The sequence below is a fragment of the Polypterus senegalus genome, chromosome 14 (genome assembly GCF_016835505.1).
Source record: "Polypterus senegalus isolate Bchr_013 chromosome 14, ASM1683550v1, whole genome shotgun sequence".
Lineage (NCBI taxonomy): Eukaryota > Metazoa > Chordata > Cladistia > Polypteriformes > Polypteridae > Polypterus > Polypterus senegalus.
The window spans coordinates 1,212,944-1,237,458 of NC_053167.1; positions in this window are offsets into that span (position 1 = coordinate 1,212,944).

Sequence of the window (24,515 nt, forward strand, 5' to 3'; positions counted from 1 at the left end):
ATGTCAATCAAGTGGCAAATGCCATAGGGAGGATATATGATAGACTAACATTTAAAAAAAATTTTTTTGAATGCAACGCGATCTACCCGATCAGATACTGATACACTTGTTTTAAACAACGCCCGTGCTTACCGTTGCTCTGAAACACCGCCATTTCAGCTTTTACTGATACATCCAGTTTCTTGTCACCATTCTGTGATGGCAAGTTTCTTGGCACAGATAATGCGGATGCAACAGACTGACGCATTGCAATTTCAAGTTGCTGTTCAAAGCTGTTGTGCGACAGACATCAATGAAGTCTGCCCTGTCCCGGCATTTGTGAGCTGCCGAGTGCAGACTCCTCCCAGTCCACTGTGTCCAGTTTTAGTGGGAGCCGGGAGACTGACGACTACTGTTGGTTGACTGAATTAATCTGCAAAACACTACACCGTGGGCCAAAAAACCGTGCCACTTAATTATTTCAACTTTAACTCTGTTATTTCTTGATCGATTTTTACACTTTTACACGCTATATATGTGAGCTTGGCCATTCCCTACAATTTAGTTTTGCATTTTGGTTTTGATGATTGATAGTAGAGTGGCACGGTGGCACAGTTAGGAGACCCGGGTTCGCTTCCCAGGTCCTCCCTGTGTGGAGTTTCCATCTTCTCCCCGTGTCTGCATGAGTATCCTCCGAGTACTCTGGTTTCCTCCCACAGTCCAAAGACATGCAGGTTAGGCGCATTGGCGATCCTAAATTGTCCCTGGTGTGTGTGCCCTGTGGTGGGCTGGCTCCTTGCACGGGGTTTGTTTCCTGCCTAAAGCCCTGTGCTGGCTAGGGTTGGCTCCAGCAGACCCCCGTGACCCTCTAGTTGGGATATAGCGGAATGGATAATGGATGGATGATTGATAGTATTGACTTTACAGAAATCAGCTATAGTCGGGTTATTTGATTGTATCTCTGACCTCTTATTTTCTTCAAATCTGCAGCCTTTAAAATTTTCCCAGCAGAATTTCCTTACACATGTGTCATGACATTGGAAGATCGGGTGCCCCTGACATTTAACAACTCATTGGCACTGATAACTGACAAAAGCTGGCACATATCCAGTGGTTTTACAGGCACGTAAACAGTTGGGAGACTTTTGAACAAATGCAAACAATTGTATGGCGAGTCCATTTGGTGACGCTTTATGGTACCTACAGTATGCAATGTGAGATCGTGAAGAATGGAGCTAGAAGAGCAATTTATGAGTGAATCTAGATAAAAGAATGGAAAAGGCAAATCTCTGTGCAAACATGCAACACTCTTTCCCTAAGACCTGCTCATGATATAATAGATTCACTTTAGCAATGATGCTTGCAACAGAACGGAGTCAGTTCCTGATGTGTCTGTGGACATTCTAATGTAGAATCGGCTCATGTGACTTCTCACACCTGGCAAACTTAAGCCAACAGTGCATGAATTTTTTTGACATGTCAAAACACCATTGGGAACTTGTAAGCTGCTTGGATTGTAGCAAAACATATCACGTTCCATGCGAGGATTCAAAATGCACGGGCACTTCAGATGTTCAACCAGCCGAGTCGGGCACATGTCACTCCTCTTATCAGATCGCTACATTCGCTCCTGTTGAAGCACGTATTAAGTCCAAATCTGTGATGCAAAGCAGTCAATGAGTTAGCACCTACTGTTTGTGCAGACCGAGGCACTTCTGAAGTCCTCTGTTTCTTCTTGCCCACTCAGATCTGTTGGTTAGTGATGCGTGAATCCTGTGTGAGTTTCTCATGCCGTGAATTTGACGAAATCAGGAAAATGTTTGGGAACCTTTGTCAAACTCTGCATCAAACAGTGAAGTCAATGGGGAAGAAGTGGATTACAATGATGCATTGGTGTTTAAATTATCCCTAAGGGCTAGGAAAGTGTCCTGCTAGCTGTGCTGGACCCATAATCCATCCATCCATTATTCAACCCCCTATATCCTAACTACAGGGTCACGGGGGTCTGCTGAAGCCAATCGCAGCCAAGACAGGGCGTAAGGCCGGAAAAAAACCCCGGGCAGGGGGCCAACCCACCGCAGCGGACCCATAATTGTGGCCAAATAGTGAGCTGAGCCATTAGGAAGCTAACCACTGTGCCACCATGCCTCAAACAAGAAAAAATGCAGTAGGATTAACCTCTTAACGCGCACACGTACCGGTCCCGGGACATAAGAGCGTTTTAAAAACATTACAGTAATGTGTGCATGCCCATCTGCCATGCATCTCGACACCCTACCCATCAAATGAAACTTCAAAGTCTCGTCTTTCCGATGATATAAACCATTTTGACACACAACAACCACAGCACTGACACTAAAGCCTTTTTTACAGAGAAGTACATACTTTTAAGAGTTGACTGTCCCTACCTTTGAAGACCCCCTGCAAGTCAAACATCAATATTTCCGAGCAGTATTGATCCCATTGTGTCCGTAAGGCTCCAGCGAATATAATCCAGTAAAACGATTAGGTCCAAAACACACGATATATCCTCAAAGGGACAAAAACTCCAGAAAACGTTTCATAACTTGAGACCACCTACGTAATTTTTTTTCATTTATATTGCTCATATCAGACGTAATTTGTTTCTGTCGGCGATAACCATGCTACCGCATGAAACACGGAAGTGTTAGCTTCTGATCGACACCTAAGTTGGCCAATTACGACGGGTCTGGGGTTGACTGGCACCTCGTATAGCCAACGAGTGTCACAGAAAGCTTGAAGGATGACGTATAGCTCCAAACCCTGGTAGAATCTACCAGTTTGATTGGACACTGTGACTGACACTCAAAACTTACAGCCAATGAGCAGCCGAGCATTTTGATATGTAACTTGCCATACTAACTTGTAAACAAAACGATCGGAGCTGCGTGAAGGTGGCATTTGTGCCAGTCTGCAGAGTTGGTGCGTGGTTGTTTATTGTGATTTCGCCAAGTTTTTTCGCATTTTAAATATGAATAAAAGTAGAAGTTTAAACGTAAATAAACGCTCGATTAAATAATAGATGCATGCGCGCGCGAAAGTATTCAACCGCCCAGGGACGTCTAATGGCAGAGAGCGACATGTGCCACGCCTTGTGCTTTCTGCTTGCTAGTGATTGCTGCCATCAAGTGGCACATGGAAAACGCTGAGCTGTGTTGTAACAGTTTGTAAAAGAAATGTATATAGTTTGTGTGCATTTTATAAAAAAAAAAAGTAAAAAATTAAAAATATAAATATATTTTTGGCCCATAAGACTTGTATTGACTATTTTTACATAGAAATGTGTATTTTTATTGTTTTTATTATTTTTATAACTAATAGAGTGACACTGTATGTAGATATAGATTCCTTTAGGTGTAAGCTTTCAGTAGAGCCCTCATTGATATCTGTGGGTTGAAGCATTCAAAAGTTATTACACTTTTCCATACGTTCCAAAATGTGGATAATGGTCCCTCTAAAAAGCCCTGGGCATGCCCACATAAAAACTGGTGTAAAAATGTCATTTTTACAGGTATTCTTTTCAAATTTGAAATGTGAGTAGTCAACAAGTTATTCTGTTGGTACATAGTGTGTTTCTGTCCCCACCTACCTACTGCAGCTTTATTTTCCTTTATTTTCATAAAAAAAACTTAGGCGAGAACAAAAAAATTAGTTTTTTGTGAGTTCTAATGTGCATAACTTTTGATCAGTCACACCTACAGTGATTCTGACTACTAAGGGTGAAACTAGAGAATGTTACCTTTACAAAGAGACCAAACATGTGTTTATACTCCAGATAGTTCAATAACAGCAATGATTCTAATTTGGAGAGGTCGAATTACAAGCGATTTAGCAAAAATTACCCCGCTTGAGTAACCAAAAAAACAAAATAAAGAAAATGGCCACAAACTAGTAATAACTAAAAAATACATACATATATGTTGTCATACATGAACATCAGCGGATCATCCTCCAGGCTCCACCGAGGTATGTACTTTCACGTGGAGTCGAGAGCGGGCATTGGTGCTAACCTTATCCTCTGTTTTTACCTTCATATTGCCAAGAAGACTCCCAGTGAGGGCAACCGACCTTCTAGTTCCACCACAACATATTCATGGACAGAGGAGACATTTATTACTAAAACAACAACATTTATTTCTATAGCACATTTTCATACAAATAATGTCGCTCAAAGTGCTTTACATGATGAAGAAAAGAGAAAAAAAGACAAAGATAAGAATTAAAATAAGACAACACTAATTAACATAGAATAAGAGTAAAGTCCGATGGCCAGGGAGGACAGAAAAAACAAAAAAAAACTCCAGACGGCTGGAGAGAAAAAATAAAATCTGCAGGGGATCCAGACCATGAGACCACTCAGCTCCCTCCAGGCATTCTACCTAACATAAATGATCAGTCCTATTTGTATTCAGGGTTCTCATGGAAGGACTTGATGATGACGGTCATGCAGACTTCTGGCTTTTAATCCATCAATGTAGGAACATCATGGTGCTTTGATCAGGTGGTGGTGGCGCAGGAAAACCAAGAAAGAAACAGAAAAGAGAGTAGGGGTCAGATTTTAGAGCCACCATGAATAGTAATGATAATTAATTGAATATGCAGAGCATCAGGATTAAACTAAAATGAAGCTATGAGAAAGCCATGTTAAAGTAATGTGTTTTCAGCAGTTTTTGAAAGTGCTCCACCGTATCAGCCTGGCAAATTCCTATTGGCAGGCTATTCCAGATTTTAGGTGCATAACAGCAGAAGGCCGCCTCACCACTTCTTTTAAGTTTAGATTTTGGAATTGTAAGGAGACACTCATTTGAGGATCTAAGGTTAGAATTTGGAATATAACGTGTCAGACACTCCGATATATAAGATGGGGCGAGATTATTTAAGGCTTTATAAACCATAAGCAGAATTTTAAAGTCAATCCTGAATGACACAGGTAACCAGTGTAGCGACATCAAACCTGGAGAAATGTGCTCGGATTTTCTTTTTCTGGTTAGGATTCTAGCAGCTGCGTTCTGCACTCATTGAAATCGATTGATGTCTTTTCTGGGTAGTCCTGAGAGGAGTGCGTTACAGTAATCTAGTCGACAAAAAAAAAAGCGTGAACTAATTTCTCAGCATCTTTCAACATTATAAGAGGTCTAACTTTACTTATGTTTCTTAAGTGAAAAAATGCTGTCCTAGCAATCTGATTAATATGCGATTTAAAATTCAGGTCACACTCAACAATTACCCCTAAATTTTTTACCTCCGTCTTGACTTTTAATCCTAATGTATCCAGTTTATTTCTAATAACCTCATTATATCCATTATTGCCAATCACTAAAATTTCTGTTTTCTCTTTATTTAGCTTGAATGCACCATAGTACAGAGATCCTTCCTTCTGTGACTCCCAGAGGTTTTACCAGCTGAGAAAGGTTCCTTGTGCTAGGATCTTGATTGTCATTTGTTTAGCACCATCAAGTGCACATTTTGTTTGGACTATTGTTCCAATTAAACAGGGACAACCAGGTTGCCACCCCAACATTTCAACAATGTAAACTTGCAGTTCCTTCCAATGGCAACTAAATACTGTATATAATTTTGCACTCACAGGGTTCCAGTATTGGAGCACACATTAGCTATGTGATGACGCAGTGACATGAGACTGGCTCATTCCATTGTTTGAAATCTTGACTCTGGGTGCAGCCGAAACATCTTTTTTGCTTCTGATCTCTGTGCAGATACTTTTTACACTTTTTCTTCAATGAAAGAGACAGAGACGCCTTTTGTTACTATAATTATTTCACAGGGTTGCATTTGTTTTCTTTTTAGGGTAGGGTGAAGGATATTGCTCCTTTAGCTCCAGCAAATGGCTAATTATACGTGCAAATTTGCCATTTGACACTGTAGGGCCAACACTAAGAGTTCAGCATTATATATCTGGTGGCAGTACTCATAATACTCTCATTATGGTCACCTAATGTACCCTTCAACAAGGTTTTGTTTTTGCTTTTTCAAATGCATGCAGGGTGGAAGGCTAGAGTACTGATTTGGGTCCTGACGTCAAGCACACCCTAAGCAGATTAGCAAGGTTCTTACAATACACATGTGTGAAAGTTGAAAGTTCTGTGCGTGGCTGCTACAGTTCTGTGGTGTCCTAAAGTATCATGGGACGCTCAAAAGAATATGTTCATCCAAGTCATCTCCAAAGTGAATTTCAGAAAAATATTCTGCAAACAGGGTCACATATTCATGGACAGAATATGCTGCAACAAATACTTTAGTAAATTTCACTGATCAGTGCTATTGCTGTTAAAAAGTGTTATCTCCATTCAGACTCTCTTGCTCTGTGAATTTCTCTGCAAGGCAGAAACAAACCTTGGGCCGGGCGCCACCCTCCACAGGGCACACACACACACATACTTGCTTTTGTGTTTTGTGAAGACATAATTCAGGACCATGCTTACTGGGGATACCGCTTTCCAGTAGTCCTATGCTATAGATGTGAAAAAAATTCTAGATGTTTACAAAAAATATGGGAACATAACCAGCACCTCAAAGTTTAGTTTCCTTTAAGTAGGATTTTTCACCTTGTTTTATTCCTCTGAATTGGGACATATTCACGCTCATCACTTCTAGGGACAAGATTTGCATACACACAAAATATCTGGTATTCATTACTAACTGGGGACATTTTCAGTGAACTCGTTTGCATACAAACAAAATATTGTTTTTCACGACATCAAGGGGCATATTTTAAAACCATTTAGATTTACATAAATTTGCTCCAAAATTCACAAATTAAACTATTATCAAGCTAAAAGCTTTTCAACAATACTGACTTAAATAAAAATGAAAACCACTCACATTTTTTTCCCAGTCAAGATTTAGTTTAGTTTTGTGTGTTATGATTGTTGGTTGTCATTAGTAGCCCAGTGCCTTAACCCCTTGGATACTACCACAAATAATATGTGAAACTACAAAAACCTAAATATGCATGCGGTCACACATTTCTTTTTTGTATTCCCTTTGGGAAGATTTCATTTTATGAAGTAATTATAAACTTAAATGTCAAGATAAAATAATATTGCACAAAAACAAAATAATAAAAAAATCTCTCAAAATGTAAACACTTCAACACATATTTTGGAATTAACACACGTTGAGGGAACCCTTAACACAGACCTTGCTTATCTTCCTTGTGGCAACATTTCTAGATGAAAATATCCCTATGTCAGTTCCTTGGTTCAAACACACAAAATCTTGCCTCAGAGTACTTTGTGTGGACATTGTGAGGGTATCAAGACCAAATGAAATAACTGACAAACACTTTTCACACTTGAAACTTCATCAAGATAAGCTTTCCAAGACTTCACCTATCTAAACACATTTGTTTTCATGCATTTAACCAATGGCTATTGCATTTAAACTACCAAGCAGTTATAAAGGCGCTGATAAATTAGCAGATCCTGATGATTCACAAAAATGTGATAATCAGACATAAACCTGTTCACTATCTGAAGAACATGTAGCACTCTGGTATCCTACAGAAGGCAATATTGTGATGATGGCAGGTTTTCTTGGCTATTACCAGTAGCCACTTTGTCCTTGTCTATAGACTGAATTTACAGTTTATTAACAATAGCCGAAGCCCGCCGTAGCATATGGCGGTGTAAGAATAGGGACGGAAAATGGTGAGAAAGGAATTCAGTATAACAAAGGCTTAGGAAACCACCTTCGCAGTATAATGAAAACAGCAAGGAGCGAAACCAATGCCAATGGTTCGACAGACTACCTTCCTGTAGCAGGCTACGGAAAAAAATATAGACATATATAGATAGATGCCGCATTCACTGTGTTGCCCAGTTGACACGATAAGTCAGTGCGTCCGTCCTATTGCGAGTGGTAAAAGTGCCATTTAAACTAATACAGGTAGACGTGGAAACCAGGTTTTCTGATGAAAAAATAATAATGTTTTAAACAGTATCGTTTACATACAACAGATTTTGCAAATCATTTATTTGCAATTATTTATATCCATTTATACACTAATAATGGCAATTAATAATAATAATTATTATTATTATTAAATAATTCCTCCCATATAAGTAACATTTCTCGGACTGCTTTCTTCCATCTCCGAAACATTTCTACACTTCGTCCCGTTCTTACACAACACAGTACTAATGTATTGGTTAATGCCCGAGTTACCTCATGTATAGATTACTGTAATGCTGTTCTATCTGTCATCCCACAAAAACGTATCCATCGCTTACAATTTATTCAAAATTCTGCTGCCAGGATAATAACCTGCTGTTCTAAATCCACTGAACATATTACATCTATTCTCTCTCAACTTCACTGGCTCCCTGTTAACTACAGAATACAATACTAAATACCGCTCTTAACATTTAAAGCTCTCCACAACCTCACTGATCTCCTACAGACTGACACTCGTCTAGCTCACTCTGATTCTCATCTGCAGCTGTACTTTCTGTACCACACATCAAACACTGTGCTATGGGAGCTCGAGCATCTCTCATAGTGCTCCTCAACTCGGGAATTCTCTTCCCTCTCATATTCGTTAGTTCGATTCAGTAACACATTTTAAAACTACCCTCAAAACTTATCTTTTCAAACTGGCATACCAATTGTGAATTTTGTACTGTTACTGCCAGTTATCTTTGTTTGTTTTCTAATTATTGCTGTTTGATCGAGAGCGACGGTGGACGCGGAAGTAGGATTAGAGATGGCGGGTGTGGCTCTCTGTCTTGCTTGCCCTTAGTTAGGGTTGGCAGGCGGGGCTCTGTCAAGCGTATCTCATGGTCTTAGAGTTGGTGGGCGGGGATCTGTGAGTTGGCGGGCGTGGCTCTCTGTCTTGAGTGCCCTTAGTGAATTATATATATAGATAAGGTAACATAAATTCATAATAAAACTGAAGTAAATGTCATTGCACAATATAACAAATTAAATTAATTAAATCTCTCAAAATGTAAAATCCTTAACACATTTTTGTCATAACATGCTTTAAAGGGACCCTTAACATAGATCTTGTTTATCTTCCTTGTGGGGACGTTTCTAGATAAAAACATTCCACTGCCAGTTCCCTTGGTTCACAAACAGAAAATTTTGACTTGACGTACTTTGTGGGGACTTTGTGAGGGCATCAAGACCAAATGAAATAACTGACAAAATAAACAATTTTCACACTTGAAACTTCATCAAGACAAGCTTTCTAACTTCACGTTTCTCAAGACATTTGTTTTTATTTTTTTTTTATTTAACCAATGGTATACTGTGATAACTGTTGGTTGTTACTAGTCTAACAACATTAAGACGCTAAGATTAAAAGAAGATTAGTTTTGTCTGTGATGATTGTTGGGTTGTTACTAGTCTAACAATATGCATGTGCCACAATTATTAACACCCCTTTGTTAGCAGTTCCCCTTCAGTAACTTTTCTCTGTGTTATTATTACATTTACAGGGTGGTTCAGATCTAATTATGCAGATTCAGATCGTCTGGATGACTTTGATTTATGCGGGGATGATTCTAGTTCGACTTCTCGATGGTCCGGGATTTTTTGGGTGATTTTTTATGTAATAAACTGCATAGATCTGGACCATCCTATAATTAGTTTTGATAATACATGAAAATATTCCTCCTTAAATACATAAATTTGGGTTTGTCCCAAATATATGTGCATGGACTATACTACTTTATACCTGTCCAGAAGCCTCAGTTTGTATTAACAATACTATTTCAGACTACTTGAATCTAGAACGTGGCACTAGACAAGGATGCCCCCTGTCACCATTGCTATTTGCTATCACCATTGAGAAACTTTCAAAATGCTTCAGAGATAAAGATGATTACCAGAGAAGTACTTGAACAGAAAATATCTCTATATGCAGACAAGACGGTATTGTATATATCAGACCCACAAAACTCAGTACCAGTAGCCCTAAATGCACTAGCAAACTTTCAAAAGATATCTGGACTCAAAATCAATTTGAATAAAAGTTTTTCCAGTGAACATAACATTAGTCTGGACATGTATCCATTTATTATATCAGATCAGTTTAAATACTTAGGGATTAACATCACAAGTAAACTCAAATATCTCTTTAAACAGTATTATGCTGTTCTGCATGGAAAACATTAAAGAAGACATGAGCAGATGGTCTACCCTCCATCTCACATTAGCAGAAAGAATCAACACTGTCAAGATGAACATTCTTCCCCAGCTGCTCTTTCTATTTCAAATCATACCCTTATACATTAACAAATCCTTTTTTAAGAAACTAGATTCCATCATAACTTCATGTATTTGGAACTCGATACATTCACACATACGAAGTGCAACTCTACAACAGCCTAAGGCAGAAGGTGGCATGGCACTGTCTAACTTTCAATTGTATTACTGGGCAACAAATATGCAAGCGATAGACTTGGACATCAACACAAATCGATGAATATACCCAAGCCTGGTCTGCAATAGAAATAAAATCGTGCCGCACTTCTTTACACTCCCTGCTTTGTGCCCAAGTAAATACAAATTATCGCCTTTATACTGATAATCCAATTGTCCTACAATGACTTAGAATATGGAACCAATGTAAGAAGCATTTCAAGACAGAGAAGCTTTTATCTGCTGCACCTCTACATCACAATCACCTTTTTTTACCCTCTCACACCAACTCAGTATTTAATGTCTGGACAACCTCCGGGATTAAAACACTTAGACAATTGTATATAGATAAAATATTTTTGCATCCTATGAACAATTACGCATTACATTTAATCTCCCAACATCACAACTATTCCACTACTTTCAGATTAGAAACTTTGCTAAACAGAACCTGCCCAACTTTCCTCACCTCCCACCTATTTCTATCCCAGAAGTAATATTGATATTGATCTGTGTGCCGATATTCACAAAGAAGTAATCGTAAAAAAGACTGAATGATGGAATAAAGCAATTTGTGGTAGTGCTAACTTTGAAGGGCGCTATAAAAACAAAAGTAGATTGACTATAATTATTGTAATCCTTATTGAGATGGGCCTGTAAAAAAGTATGGAATGATAGAATAAAGCAACTACTAATAGAACTAGAAAAGGTGCTATAAAAATTGAAACTGACCATATGACTATATGACTATAACAATGAGGTTATCAGAAATAAACTTGATGCATTAGGATTAAAATTCAAGATGGAAGTAAAAAACTGTTGACTGTAATCTGAATTTTAAATCGCATATTAATCAGATCACTAGGACAGCTTTTTTTCACTTAAGAAACATAAGTAAAGTTAGACCTCTTGTATCACTGAAAGATGCTGAGAAATTAGTTCACACATTTGTTTTCAGTCGACTAGATTACTGTAACGCAGTCCTCTCAGGACTACCCAAAAAAGACATAAATCGGTTGCAACTAGTGCAGAATGCAGCTGCTAGAATCCTAACTAGGAAAAGAAAATCCGAGCACATCTCTCCAGTTTTGATGTCACTACACTGGTTACCTGTGTCATTCAGGATTGACTTTAAAATTCTGCTTATGGTTTATAAAGCCTTAAATAATCTCACTCCATCTTATATATCAGAATGTCTGACACGTTATATTCCAAATTGTAACCTTAGATCTTCAAATGAGTGTCTCCTTAGAATTCCAAGAGCTAAACTTAAAAGAAGTGGTGAGGTGGCCTTCTGCTGCTATGCACCTAAAATCTGGAATAGCCTGCCAATAGGAATTCGCCAGGCAAATACAGTAGAGCACTTTAAAACACTGCTGAAAACACATTACTGTAACATGGCCTATTTATAACTTCACTTTAACTTAATCCTGATACTCTGTATGTTCAATTCATCATAATAACTATTCATGGTGGCTCTAAAATCCATACTGACCCCTACTCTCTCTTCTGTTTCTTTTTCCAGTTTCTTTGTGGTGGCGGCCTGCGCCATCACCACCTACTCAAAGCTTCATGATGCTCCAACATTGATGGACTGAAAGCTAGAAGTCCACATGACCATCATCATCAAGTCCTTCCGTGAGAACCCTAAATCCAAAGAGGACTGTTTCATGTATGTTAGGTAGAATGCCCAGAGGCGACTGGGCGGTCTCGTGGCCTGGAACCCCTGCAGGTTTTTTTTTTCTCCAGCTGTCTGGAGTTTTTTTTTTGTTTTTTCTGTCCATCCTCTCCATTGGACCTTACTCTTATTCTATGTTAATTAATGTTGACTTATTTTATTTTCTTACTGTGTCTTTTATTTTTCTATTCTTCATTATGTAAAGCACTTTGAGCTACTTTTTATGTGAAAATGTGCTATATAAATAAATGTTCTTGTTGTTATATAAACATTCCTCCTTACAAAATCTCTTAACAACCATCTGATGTTGAGGTTTACTCTAGTTTTAGTCAGAAGACATAGAAAACCATGGGAAATCACTGTACCAAAAGTATGCTTTGGATGATTATAATTGTGGATTGCTGTAATCTTTGTTACTAAAGACAGGCACTCACATTTTGATTTGATATCTACATAAAATGTATGAACATCAGGACCCTGTGTCTCCTAAATGATTTCCCATGGTCATGGGCACAAAAACATGAGAACAACGTTAATGTTTCGCTACCTATCTTCAAGGTGTAGAACTTTTTTACATAGTTTTCGGCTTCATCAAATCCACTTGCTGCTACAAGCTAACAAACTTTCATTTAAAGCTGTCGTTTTATGAGAGTCCTTTATCAGGCAATGCTGACAAACTGCTTGTGGCTATGTACTGTAGATGTTGTTTGATAAAGGTGTTTCAATTCTTCATTTGGGGTCTTTAGAAATTTGGGACCACTCAAACCACCTTCATCACTGTGTGTGGAGTGAGAATGCACAAACATAATTTTCAGAACTATAAGAGTACTGAATATTTGTGTGTTTTGTTTATAAATTGGTGATTCATTATTTTTTGTGTGCATCACATCAAGTGGTGTTGAGAGTAATCAGTTTATGCCTCAGTTTATATGCATGGTGAGAGAGAGATGGGGGGAGTCTGTACTTTGTGTTGACTGCAACTCAAATTTACCTATAGTCTAAGTGTGTTTGTTTTATGTCTTTGGGACTAGAGGAACTTTACTCATTTTAATGGATCTCTCGTGTGTGGAAGCCGGCCCTGACTCAGACAGGCGGACACGTTGAAATCACCCACAACTCGTTTATTTTCCATATTTACACTGCACAAATCCCAAAGTCCCTAAAAGTCCAGGCCTCTCACCTCACTTAATGCCTTGTCTCTCTTCAGGCCGCCTCCTTGCCTCCTCCAAGACCTTGTCCTTCCTTCTCTCCCAACTCCAGCCATCATATATGCAGGGTGGCGACCCGGATGTGCTCCAGGTGCATTCTGACAATCTTCCGCCGGCACTCCCCAGTGTGGCGGAAGTGCCAGCTGCGCACCCGGAAGCACTCCGGGTATCCCCGATCCTCTTCCCCCCAGCACTTCCGGTGTGTGCTGGAAATGCTGAGGCCCAGGCCTCTCAAGGAATTGGGGCGCCCCCTATGCGGTGACCACGGGCCCCTATAGGGTTGAGCTTCAAAGCTCTGTACCCATGGCCCCCAAAGCCACCAGGGGGGTTGCCCCCACGTGTTCTGGTCCTCCGGGACATCCTGGCCGGGTCACCCCCCAGCCACCTGTGACACGTGTAATAAACTTTCAAGTTGTTTTACTGTTAGCTAGGTTCAGGTCTTTGCACGTCAAACAATGTCTTATTCCCTGACTTAGCTTAGCTTAGTATTTGGTTTTTATTTTGGTAGCCGCTATATTCAGCATCATCATCATCCAAAATTTAGAAAGATATCATATATTCTTTATTATGTGTAATAAGGCGCTATATAGCGCCTGACCCGGCACAGACTGATGCAGAGGCATGTAGCAGAATAAACAGAGGCTTTTACTTTGTCTTCCCCTGTGGGGTAACACAGTCCCCCCAAGCCCAACAACACCAAACCACACTCTTCTTTCTCCTTTACCACCACTCCTCCTCAAGCTTAGTCCTCCCCCTCCCGACTCTGGCTCATGAGTGGTGGTGGCTGGCCCCTTTTATAGCCCACCCGGAAGCGTTCCAGGAGCTTGACCACCTGAAGACTGGGTGGGGCTGAAGACTTGTCCAGCCGGGCTGTTGACTCCATGCAGCACCCCCTAGTGGCCATCCCAGCTCCCAACCAGGCTGTGGAAGACTCCATTTCCCATGGAGCCAGTTAGGAGGCTGGGAAATCACCGTTGGTCCAGGAGGCTGCCACCATGCGTCCCGGGTGAGGTATTGAGCTGTCCATTGTTGCTCCCCCGGATCATATGCAGCAGGGGCGTCCTGGCCTGGCATGGGACCCAGCCGTCCATCACACATGCCATAATTGATGACCTTAGGCTGTTACTGATACGTGCCAGCACTGTTGCCAAGGTAATGCTGAAGCCTGTGCTTATCTCAGACACGCTGCCGCAGCTGCTCGGAGCATCCCAGAGAAAACTCACACAGACACCGAGAGAACATGCAAGGAGGACCCAGGAAGCGAACCCAGGTCTCCTTACTGTGATACAGCAGCGCTACCACTGCGCCACCTTGTCGCCCGCTTTGAAACTGGCTGTTGTAACTAATGAAGTGTAACAAGCATGCATTTTGTTATGAGCTCTTCACTTGTGATGATCAGTTTTGTAACCTTGTCCTATAATGCTTGTTCCAAAGTGATGTTTACACAGTTTTGTTGACCTCCTCTGTAAGTTTCATTGGATTAAAACATTTGCTAAGTAAGTAAATGTAAATGTGTAAAACAAACTGGGAGCTTTAAAGTCGGAATAAAATTGCATTGTGCGTGCCCACCCATAGGAACAATTCAAAAGAAAAATAGGGCGAGAGAGAAAGAGACAAATGGAGAGTGGAAAGGACTGCGATTTGTAACATACCGAGACAGAATATGGTGAGAAATCCAAACCCCACATAATAGTTTAAGTACATCCTGTTTAGTCAGGCTCACTGGGGCATAAACGCTATTGTTTGTTGTTCTCTTAATGTGAGATGTAAGATTAGCCCACCCTTCCCCTCTTTGATGATACGCCTTTGCTGAATAAAAGCTTGCTTTTTGATGTATTTAGACTGATTGGAGGATTGAATAACACATAGTGACTTGCAGCCCATTTGGGTGCAAAAGGTACATAGCAAATCGTTATTATTATTATTTTTTTAAATAAGGCCTACTGTGCCATCTTGTGACTGAAATCTCACCTAATGAGCGGTAGTACTCAAACACCTTATCTATATATATATTTTTTTTTCATTGAATAAACTAGGTTCTTCTTCCCAGGTTCCACAAAATTAAATTATGGACTAAAAATGTCTGGGGTCGGTGCAGTGGTGTAATGGTAGTCCTACCGCCTCGTAGGAAGGAGACTGGAGTTCACGTCCTGGGTGTCCCTGTGTCTGTGTGGGTTTCCTCTGGGTGCTTCAGATTCCTCCTTCTGTTCAAAGGCATGCAGAGTTGGTGAATTGGTGTCACTAAATTGGCTCGTAGTATATGTTTGGTGTGTATGTGTGTGTTTGCCCTACGATGGACCCTGTCCTGTGATAGACTAGTACCCTCTCCAGGGTTTGTTCCTGCCTTGCACCCTATGCTAGCTGGTATGGACCTTATCAATCACAACCCTGATCCACATTAAACAGATTAGAAAATTGCATGATATGTTCATATTAATCTATTTATTTTTTTACTATGTATGTATTATGTGTTTTTGTGACTGGAACCCCAGGAGGTGGGACCACCCTGATGAATCCAGAGAAAAGCCCGCCATCAACCTTTACATTTGAAGCTGGAGAGCAGTTTGTTGACTGTCTTACATTCTAAAGTGCATAGTGAACACTGCTTTTCTGGTTTTCTTGGATTTCCTGCTTCTCTTTTTAAGAATTCTGTTTCTTGGATTGTGTATTGGGACTTGGTTGCTCTTGTTTTTCTCTTTAGGTAAATGCTTTTTTGCCTTAATTTTCCCCATTTTTCTATTGATGTTAATATCTCCTTCTTTCACAGAGATTCACAGTTTTGGATTTACTCTACAAGCCAGAGTTTTATGGTTTCCTCTCCCTTTTGGATATCCATTCATTTAGCCATCTTTCTAACTCGCTATCTCCTGAGTAGAGTCATGGGGAAAGTTGGAGCTGATCAGGGAGGAGCAATCCCTGAACAGGAGGCCAATCCATCACAGGGTGACCATACACACACAAAAATCCCTAAGTACAAAAACAGACAAAACAAGATCGGTACAAGTTTCTTCATTAATGCATGAAATAAGAGCTGGTGGAGTTCTTCCTGAACCACTCTTCTGCAAAAAGAAAACAGCGACACAACAATGAAATGGAAGAAAGGAAAAAACCCCCAAAGGAATCCTACACCACCATATGTGACAAGATCCCTGCTAGAAAAGCCAGGCACCATAATGAGGTAAAGGTGTGCTGGCCCATCCACAGTTCTGTCAGTTTTAAATGAAAAGATTTTATTAGCAGTGTCACATACGTGCGACTAGGAGTGAGCTGAGTGGACCAAGTGGAGGTGATTACCTGCCAGGCTAGTAGGTGGCAGGGTGCTCTAAATGTATTTCTGTTATCTCTGCAGACCAAATACAGGAAAACCTGCCTGATTTAATGGCACTTCCTGTTCTGGTGCCCAGACTGATGTTACTTCCTCTTCCGGTCAAATGACATCACTTCTGGTTTACAGTATATGAAGCCTCCATCTTTCCAAACCAGTTCAGTTCAATCTGGGAACTCAACCTGATAGTTTCCTCTTCTTTTCTTTAAACCTTTTGCAGCCCGGGACAACTTACGGGTGGCTGCCCCAAACCTTTTCAGTGTGTTGAGACTCATTGATTCACAGCAGTTTTGCTTACTTAACTTGGGCCTTCAAAATAATTATAATTTGTCAGTGGTCAGGCAACTGCTGTGACTGCTAATTCAAACAAAATGTGACCAGTTGGTGAAGTGTAATCACTCATCCTTCTAATTCACATCAAGTCCAATTCCTTTCTGGATTTCAGGGCAGCAAGTGAGATAAAAAAATACAGTTTTCATACTCGTTGAACAATCTTTTGTAATTTGTCAATGTCTGTGTATGAGTTAAGGGTTTAAGCGCATTAGTTGTGCTTTTATTTTCCTTTCGAGTCTGTATTTTGTTTTTGTATGTCCAAATTTGAAATAGTTGTGGATATTTGATGTATGGTGCATGTATCTTGTACCAGCTAAAGTTGTCAGCATTGCCTGGGTATACATAAATGAAGAAAAACTTTTTTGATAGTTCAACATGGCTAAACACAACCCATGAGAAAAACAGATGTAGTCATAAAAGGAAGCAAGGTTATTATACTGGTATCCGAAATAGCTGAGAAGACAATGCTGTATGCACTTGTGATCTTTGGCTATATTCTCAATACTGTATCATGTTTTCATTTTAAAACTGAAATGTTCAAACTGAAACACCCGAACACACACATGAAGGAGACCTTTGACTGCAATGGGCATGCATGCATCGTTGGCAAACTATTTGAATGGAGATGTATCAACCTGCTGAGCCACAGCACCATATGTCACCACAGGTATACGGCAGCAGCTTCAAGGTGGACGTGACATCAGCGCATGTCTACACCAGCAGTTTGGTAATAAACAATACAATACAATACAGTACAATTTATTTTTGTACAGCCCAAAATCACACAGGAAGTGCCGCAATGGGCTTTAACGCGCCCTGCCTCTTGACAGCCCCCCAGCCTTGACTCTCTAAGAAGACAAGGAAAAACTCCCAAAAAACCCTTGTAGGGAAAAAATGGAAGAAACCTTGGGAAAGGCAGTTCAAAAAGAGACCCCTTTCCAGGTAGGTTGGGCGTGCAGTGGGTTTTTAAAAGATGGGGGTTAATATAATACAGTACAATACAATACACAGAACAGAACAAATCCTCAATACAGTATAAAAATAAAAATAAAAGTACGGAGCAGAATTTAACAGTAGATGATATTATATAATATGATTTGGATTTGTTTAGAGTCCTGGAGACCTCATCCATCAAGCTGCCTCCCCTAATTGGCCATTCCACAGCTGAAACAGCGCTGGGCCAGCCGATGAAAGGACCCCTCTTTCCCATGATTCCTGCAATCCTCCATCAGGGATAACTTTACCTTAGGCAGGCAAAACAACTTGGCAGGTGGGCCGTGGCACCAAGTGTCACATTTGAGTAAAGAGAAGAAAAACAGAATAGGTGAGGGTTAGTATTCAATTATAACTATCGTGTTACTGTTACTTATGTTTTAGTGCTAATGACTAACAACAGAGGTGCAGTCTGTACAGTTAATCAGCAGCTTTAGTCAGGATATGCTAAACTGAAGTAGTGAGTCTTCAGCCGGGATTTAAAAGCTGAGACCGAAGGGGCATCTCTTATAGTAGCAGGAAGACCATTCTACAGATTAGGGGCCCTGTAACTAAAAGCTCGCCCTCCCACTCTTATTTTATTAATTCTTGGAATCATAAGCAGACCGGCATCTTGAGATTTTAATGTGCGCTCTGGTCTGTGAGTCATGATAATTTCAGACAAGGAATCTGGACCTTGGCTATTTAATACTTTATATGTTAAAAGGAGGATTTCGAAATCTGCCCTAAACTTAACCAAGAGCCAGTGTAATAAACGTTTATAAATCGTCACAAATCAAATTGATTGACACGCTAACCACACCAAAACCTAACCTTAACAAAACTGACCCCTAACCTTAACTAACCCCTAACCAGAACCATTTATCCTACACGCTAACCATACTAACCCCTAACCTTAACTTCTCTCCAATAACTGTTGGTCTAGAACTGCTAGTGTAGACATATTGTGCTCCAGCTCTACAGTTGGATATTACTGCTTGAAGGAAGTGTGTAGTGAAAAAATCAGAGCTCTGTGAAAATCAAATTTCCGTGTGCTTTACGTGCTGTGGCAGTAGGGGGCGCTAGTGCTCCCTTGAACCCTCAGGTATAACTCCAGACACCGGGTAAAAGTCCAAGACTCTTTATTTTCTTCTATCACAAATGTTCACCAAGCACCCTCCACACTACTCATACAATAAACTAACAATAATGAATACAATAACCTCTCCTCCTCGCCCAGACACTTTGCTCCTCCACCTCCCAGCACAGCTCAGTGTCTGGACTGAGGCACCGTCCTTTTATAGCCCCTGACCCGGAGGTATTCCTGTCCTGACAGTCCATAGTTCCTTACTCCTTCCGGGTCAGGGCAATCAGTCCTTTTCTTTAACCCGGAGCACGTTGTTCGCTCCTGTCACGTGACCATGACGTACTCGGGTCATAGGGCATAAAGAGCCCATAAGCCCCCCCACAGCGACTCCTGGTGGCCCCCAAGGTATCCAGCAGGGTTGTGTAAAAATACTACAAGGTCCATAATGCCCTGCTGGACCTCGGGGCATGATCCTGCTGTCGGGAGAGCTCCTCCTGGCGGCCTGGGGGTGCGGACCGGCATGGAAAGCCGGCAATCCTCCACAGTGCTTTTAAAACTATCAGCACATGCAGGACTCTGACGGCGTGTTCACAGAATAGACAAAGAAAGCAATTCTTTAAGGAGCAGCAGTGAATTGACCCAATGTCACGGTAATTGATTACAATTAAAAGTAACTGTCTTCACAACTGGTAACTGTCATCCTCTTATTAAATGAAAACACAGCAAAAGTTAGTGTTAATTGTTTATCTCTGTGTTCATTCATGAGAGGACTGATTATAAGCAGTCCTCAACAATCTTGTACCAAAGAACATTTATAAAACTAATTTAATCAAATAAATAAATGTGTCGAGAGTATGTGTCTATATCTTTGCTGTACTGTCTCTCTCTGTCCTATAATATTGTGAGCTCAGCTGCATTCTACATCAGTCCTCTTCATTAACCGACTATTTGCTGCAGAATGCACCTCTTTCTGAACAGATTAAGTTTGCATAATAAACATTGATAAGAGGCTGTCAACTGAGTTATTTAGAATGTGATTTTCATCAAGTTTACAACGTGTTCTTAATAAACTCATTATAAAGTCACAGTCACGATCCACTGGACTAATTCCCTTCATAACTTAAACACTTCAATCACTTCAGTCTCCTCTTAATCGCCTTTTGCTGAAACTGAAAAGGCTCAGCTCTTTTAATCTTTCTTCGTAACTCGTCCCCTGTAGCCCTTGAACCAGCCTACTTGCTCTTCTTTGGACCTTTTCTAGCACTGCTATGTCTTTTTTTTGTATCCTGAAGACCAAAACTTCACCCAGTACTCCAGCTGAGGCCTCACCAGTGTGTTGTAAAGCTTGAGCAGAACCTTGTACTCCACACATCAAGGCGCTATATAACCTGACATTCTGTTAGTCTTCTTAATGGCTTCTGAACACTGTCTGGCAGTTGATAGTATCGAGTTCACTACGACTCCTAAATCCTTCTAACATGTATTTTTGATTTTTCAGACATCCCATTGTGTATTCAAACCTCACATGTTTACTTCCTACGTGTAATACTTTACATTTATTGACATTAAATTTATTGTGCAACACATCTTCCCATGTCTGTGTGCTGTCCAAGTCCCTCTGTGATGATTTAGTGGATTGTTGATTCAGCTGGAGTTGTCATTTATCAGTTATGGATCAGTAACATTAAGGTCAGAATGATCTTAATCACCAGAACTGAAACATAAACCAGAACTCAAAACCAGAACTTAAAATGAAAATAAAATTCAAAGGAGCTCCCTAAGTAATTTATTTGGTTCTAAGTCATTTTATGACACAAGTCTTACCGTTCGAATGCTTTGCGGCTGACCCTGATTTCTTTTAAAATACAATTATGCTGATTTCACTTGCCAAACAGGAACAGGGCACACTTCACCTGCTCAGCATGTGATAGCCACAAAATGAAAACATTTGTTGAAAACGACAAAGAAATGGCTGGTTTTGGGAACAGAAAGAGCTAATACCATTAGAGACAGTGCCCCCTCTCGTCCCGGGGAGGATTTGCTTACCCAAAATGAGTAAGGAGGGTGCTCCACAGACATGCATGTGTGACAGAGCAAACCATTTTGATTTAATTTAGAGGGACAACAAAAAGCTTAGGGGTATGAGGACGTTGGGGTCCATCAAAGTGAATTATAACATGGTGTCCCCGGAGCATAAATAGGGGAGCTCTTGATCACATATGGGATTCAGAAGTTTTGCTGGAAGTACAGTATCTCAGGGATGGAGCTTTAAACCATTTTTCCTTCTGGTGAATTCCTGTTTGGATATCTGCAGGGCAGTTGTGGTTCTGTGGGTGCCACCAGAGAGAGCTACTGGGTCGTGAATCCACCCTCTTTTTTCGTTCCTCCTGACCTGGTTGTTCTTCCTGGAGACAGTGATTGGGCAGCAGAAATAATCTTGGGTCAGGTTCAAAAGTGAGCATTCCACACAAAGAAACAAATATGCATTTTGTATTGTGGAAGAAGAAGACTGGTTGAAGGTCAATAACCTGCTTAGTCCTGAATAGGGTCATGGGGGTTTTCTGGAGCTTATCCCAGCTAGCACTGGGCACAAGGCAGGAACCAACCCTGGAGTGGGTACTAGTCTATCACAGGGCAGACACACACACATATACACCCACCAACCACACACTATGTCTTTGGATTGTGGGAGGAAACCAATGCAGACAATGGAAGAACATGCAAACTTCAAATCAGGAGAACCTTGGTCTCCTTACTGCAAGGTAGCGGCACTATCGCTACACCATCGTGCTGTCACCTTGTTGAAGGTGCTAAATTAAAGTAGAACCTGGGTCTGCAGTTGGAGTAATTGTGTGGGTTTTGGAGCTTGGGGATAGCCCTTAATGGCCTCACAATAATACATTTTAAAAATGTTTCATCTAAGGACACAATTTCCCATGTGTTTTTTCTTGGTAGAGTAATATATTACTGTACTTTCCCCTTTTGTATTATTAATAAGTATCTTTTGTCAAAATGCCTCAAATCACCCAGATTTACCACTGTTTATAAGGTATTATACCATATAACTTCTCCCCACCTTCCCTTCAATTGGGTATAGTAAAAGACAAGCAGGAGTTAAGTTACAATTTAAAATGTATCATTGGTAATATTCATAAATAATAACAATATGCAAAGTACATTTGAATATTAGCAACCATACAACCTGATGTGTAGTTTCAGGCGCAACACAGACTTGTTAATAATTAAAAATGTCTCTAGTTAAGGCGTCAAATTGTGGGCAGCTTTCTTCAGAACAGGCCGCATGCCTGTCTCAGTATGGCTGCTGAACTGTGCTCTTCATTGTGTTGTCCTTTTTAGTTCATGGTGTGTTATGGTCTTTAATCAGTTTGGTGAGAGAGAGAGAGCGAGGTAAAGCAAGCAAATGTATAGGTTTTCTGTCCAACCCCTAGAGCAAATAGGGTGTGGTGGTACTTAAAGACTTCTGATACAAGCCAGTTTCACACAGCCATACTTCAGACCAATGGGGCAGAGAACACCTTCACACCTGCACCCCAAAACCATGTGTTAAGGTAAAGCTTGGCAGTTAGGCAGCCTGGCTTTCTTCCGGAGGTTGAGAGAGAGACTTTAGCAGAGAAACACTTTCCAAACTGGTTTGAGGCACTTCCCCCAAACTCTGTCGTAAAATTCAAAGAGACTCATTCCTAAAAGGAGGAGTTGATGGGAACGACATGAATGCTTCTCACTAATGTAACACTAATATTACATTGCTTTGCCTAAGTTACAAATAAAGACATATATAAAATATTTATCAAGTTCTATGCAAAATTTCACATCACAAAACCATGACAAATTAATGTACACCAGGTCAGGTCAGGCTGAGGAGCATGCACTGGTACAGCGCGTTGCCACAACTACCACACAACAAAATACCTTGGGATCCTAGTTGGCAACCCCACAGAAATGACCTTCTATCTATTGTAGCCAAGTGTTATGTGGTTGTCCCTTTGGCCTGGTCCAGCCACTCAGGTCTTCAACCATGAGGATCTTGTGAGCCAGATCACCTTTAGGGAATCAACCCACATGCTGTAAATAACGCTCCCTCACTATGCTGGTAATGTGCCTCATTTGGGATTGCTTGTTCCACACAAAGTAAAACCAGCGGTACCCAAGGACTCTCCGAAGAGACACAGTACCGAAGGTGTCCAGTCTTACCTGATAGCGTCCATGTCTCAGAACCATATAGCAAAACAGGAAGCACCAGGACTCTAAAGACTTAGACCTTCATCCTTTTGCAGAGATATCAGGAGCACCACACACCCCTTTTCAGTGACCTCATGACCCTCCATGTTCTCCCAATCTGTCTACTGACTTTTTTGTATACCAGAGTTGTGAAAAAAAAAAAAATCAACATGAAAAGTACCAAACTTATCCAGTAATTTGGGGACAAGTTACAAGAAACTTCACCAAGAAAAGCCCGTTCTCAACCAGCAGAGATTCACCTGGAAATGTACCCCTGGAGCTGTGAGACAGTGGCAATTAGGAACGTCCTAACTTACTGACTAGAAACCTTTCAGCTTTTTGGTTTCTTGGGCTGTTTCATCTCCCAGCCTGTTCTTGTCTTGTCTTGGGATTTGTCACTTCTGTAGGCATAATGAGTTTGAGGAATTTCACCTCTGATCTCCCGTGTTCACATTTGTAAATGTTGAGGGTAATGTAAACCTCCTGAGCTTCCTCAAGCCAAGAATGCAGCTTGGCATCATGTTCATTTTGTGTCCTCCCCCGTACAAAGATATCATCCATGTGTACACCACGACTTCCCAACCATTAATCACTTCGGCTAAGATTTTCTGTTTTGAATAGTACTCAGGAGCAGAGGCAATTCCAAATGGCAGTTAAAATAATACGTGTCAAATGGAGTAATGGACTAATAATATCTACCAGACTCCTATGCTGTCATCTAGTTTGCTGTATATCTGAGAGCTTGCCAACATGTCTGACTTAAACTTTAGCTAGAACCGTATGTATGAGGGGTGATCAAAAGGTTCCTTGAACCAGACAGAGATTTTCAATTGTGCTAGTTTTGTAAGTGACCACAGATGAAATCCTGCATAATTCAAAATGCAGCGACACGTCAGTAGCATTTATTGATTATGGTGTATTTTTTTGTTTCAGAATTACGGCAAACTGGATGGCGGAAACTGTAAAACTGTTTCATAGACAACTAAAAACTGTACGCCTTCAGAGATTCATTTTTTACCTACTGTACACGCACCAAGGTTAGTCTCCTTTATATTCCACAGTCCATTTTATCATCAGTCTGCCTTCTAATCCTACTATCATCATTTTGGTCAACAGATTCTTTACATATTTTCCGTTGCATACTTTGGTAATGCTCTTCAGCCTCCAAGCTTAGGCTTGACATGCTGCATTTTTTTCCATTCACTCTTCAACCTTTCCTTCTTTTAGATATGTCTAATCTCTCTTTATTTTCCAAATGAAAATATTTTTTTTCTAAGGACTGTGGTG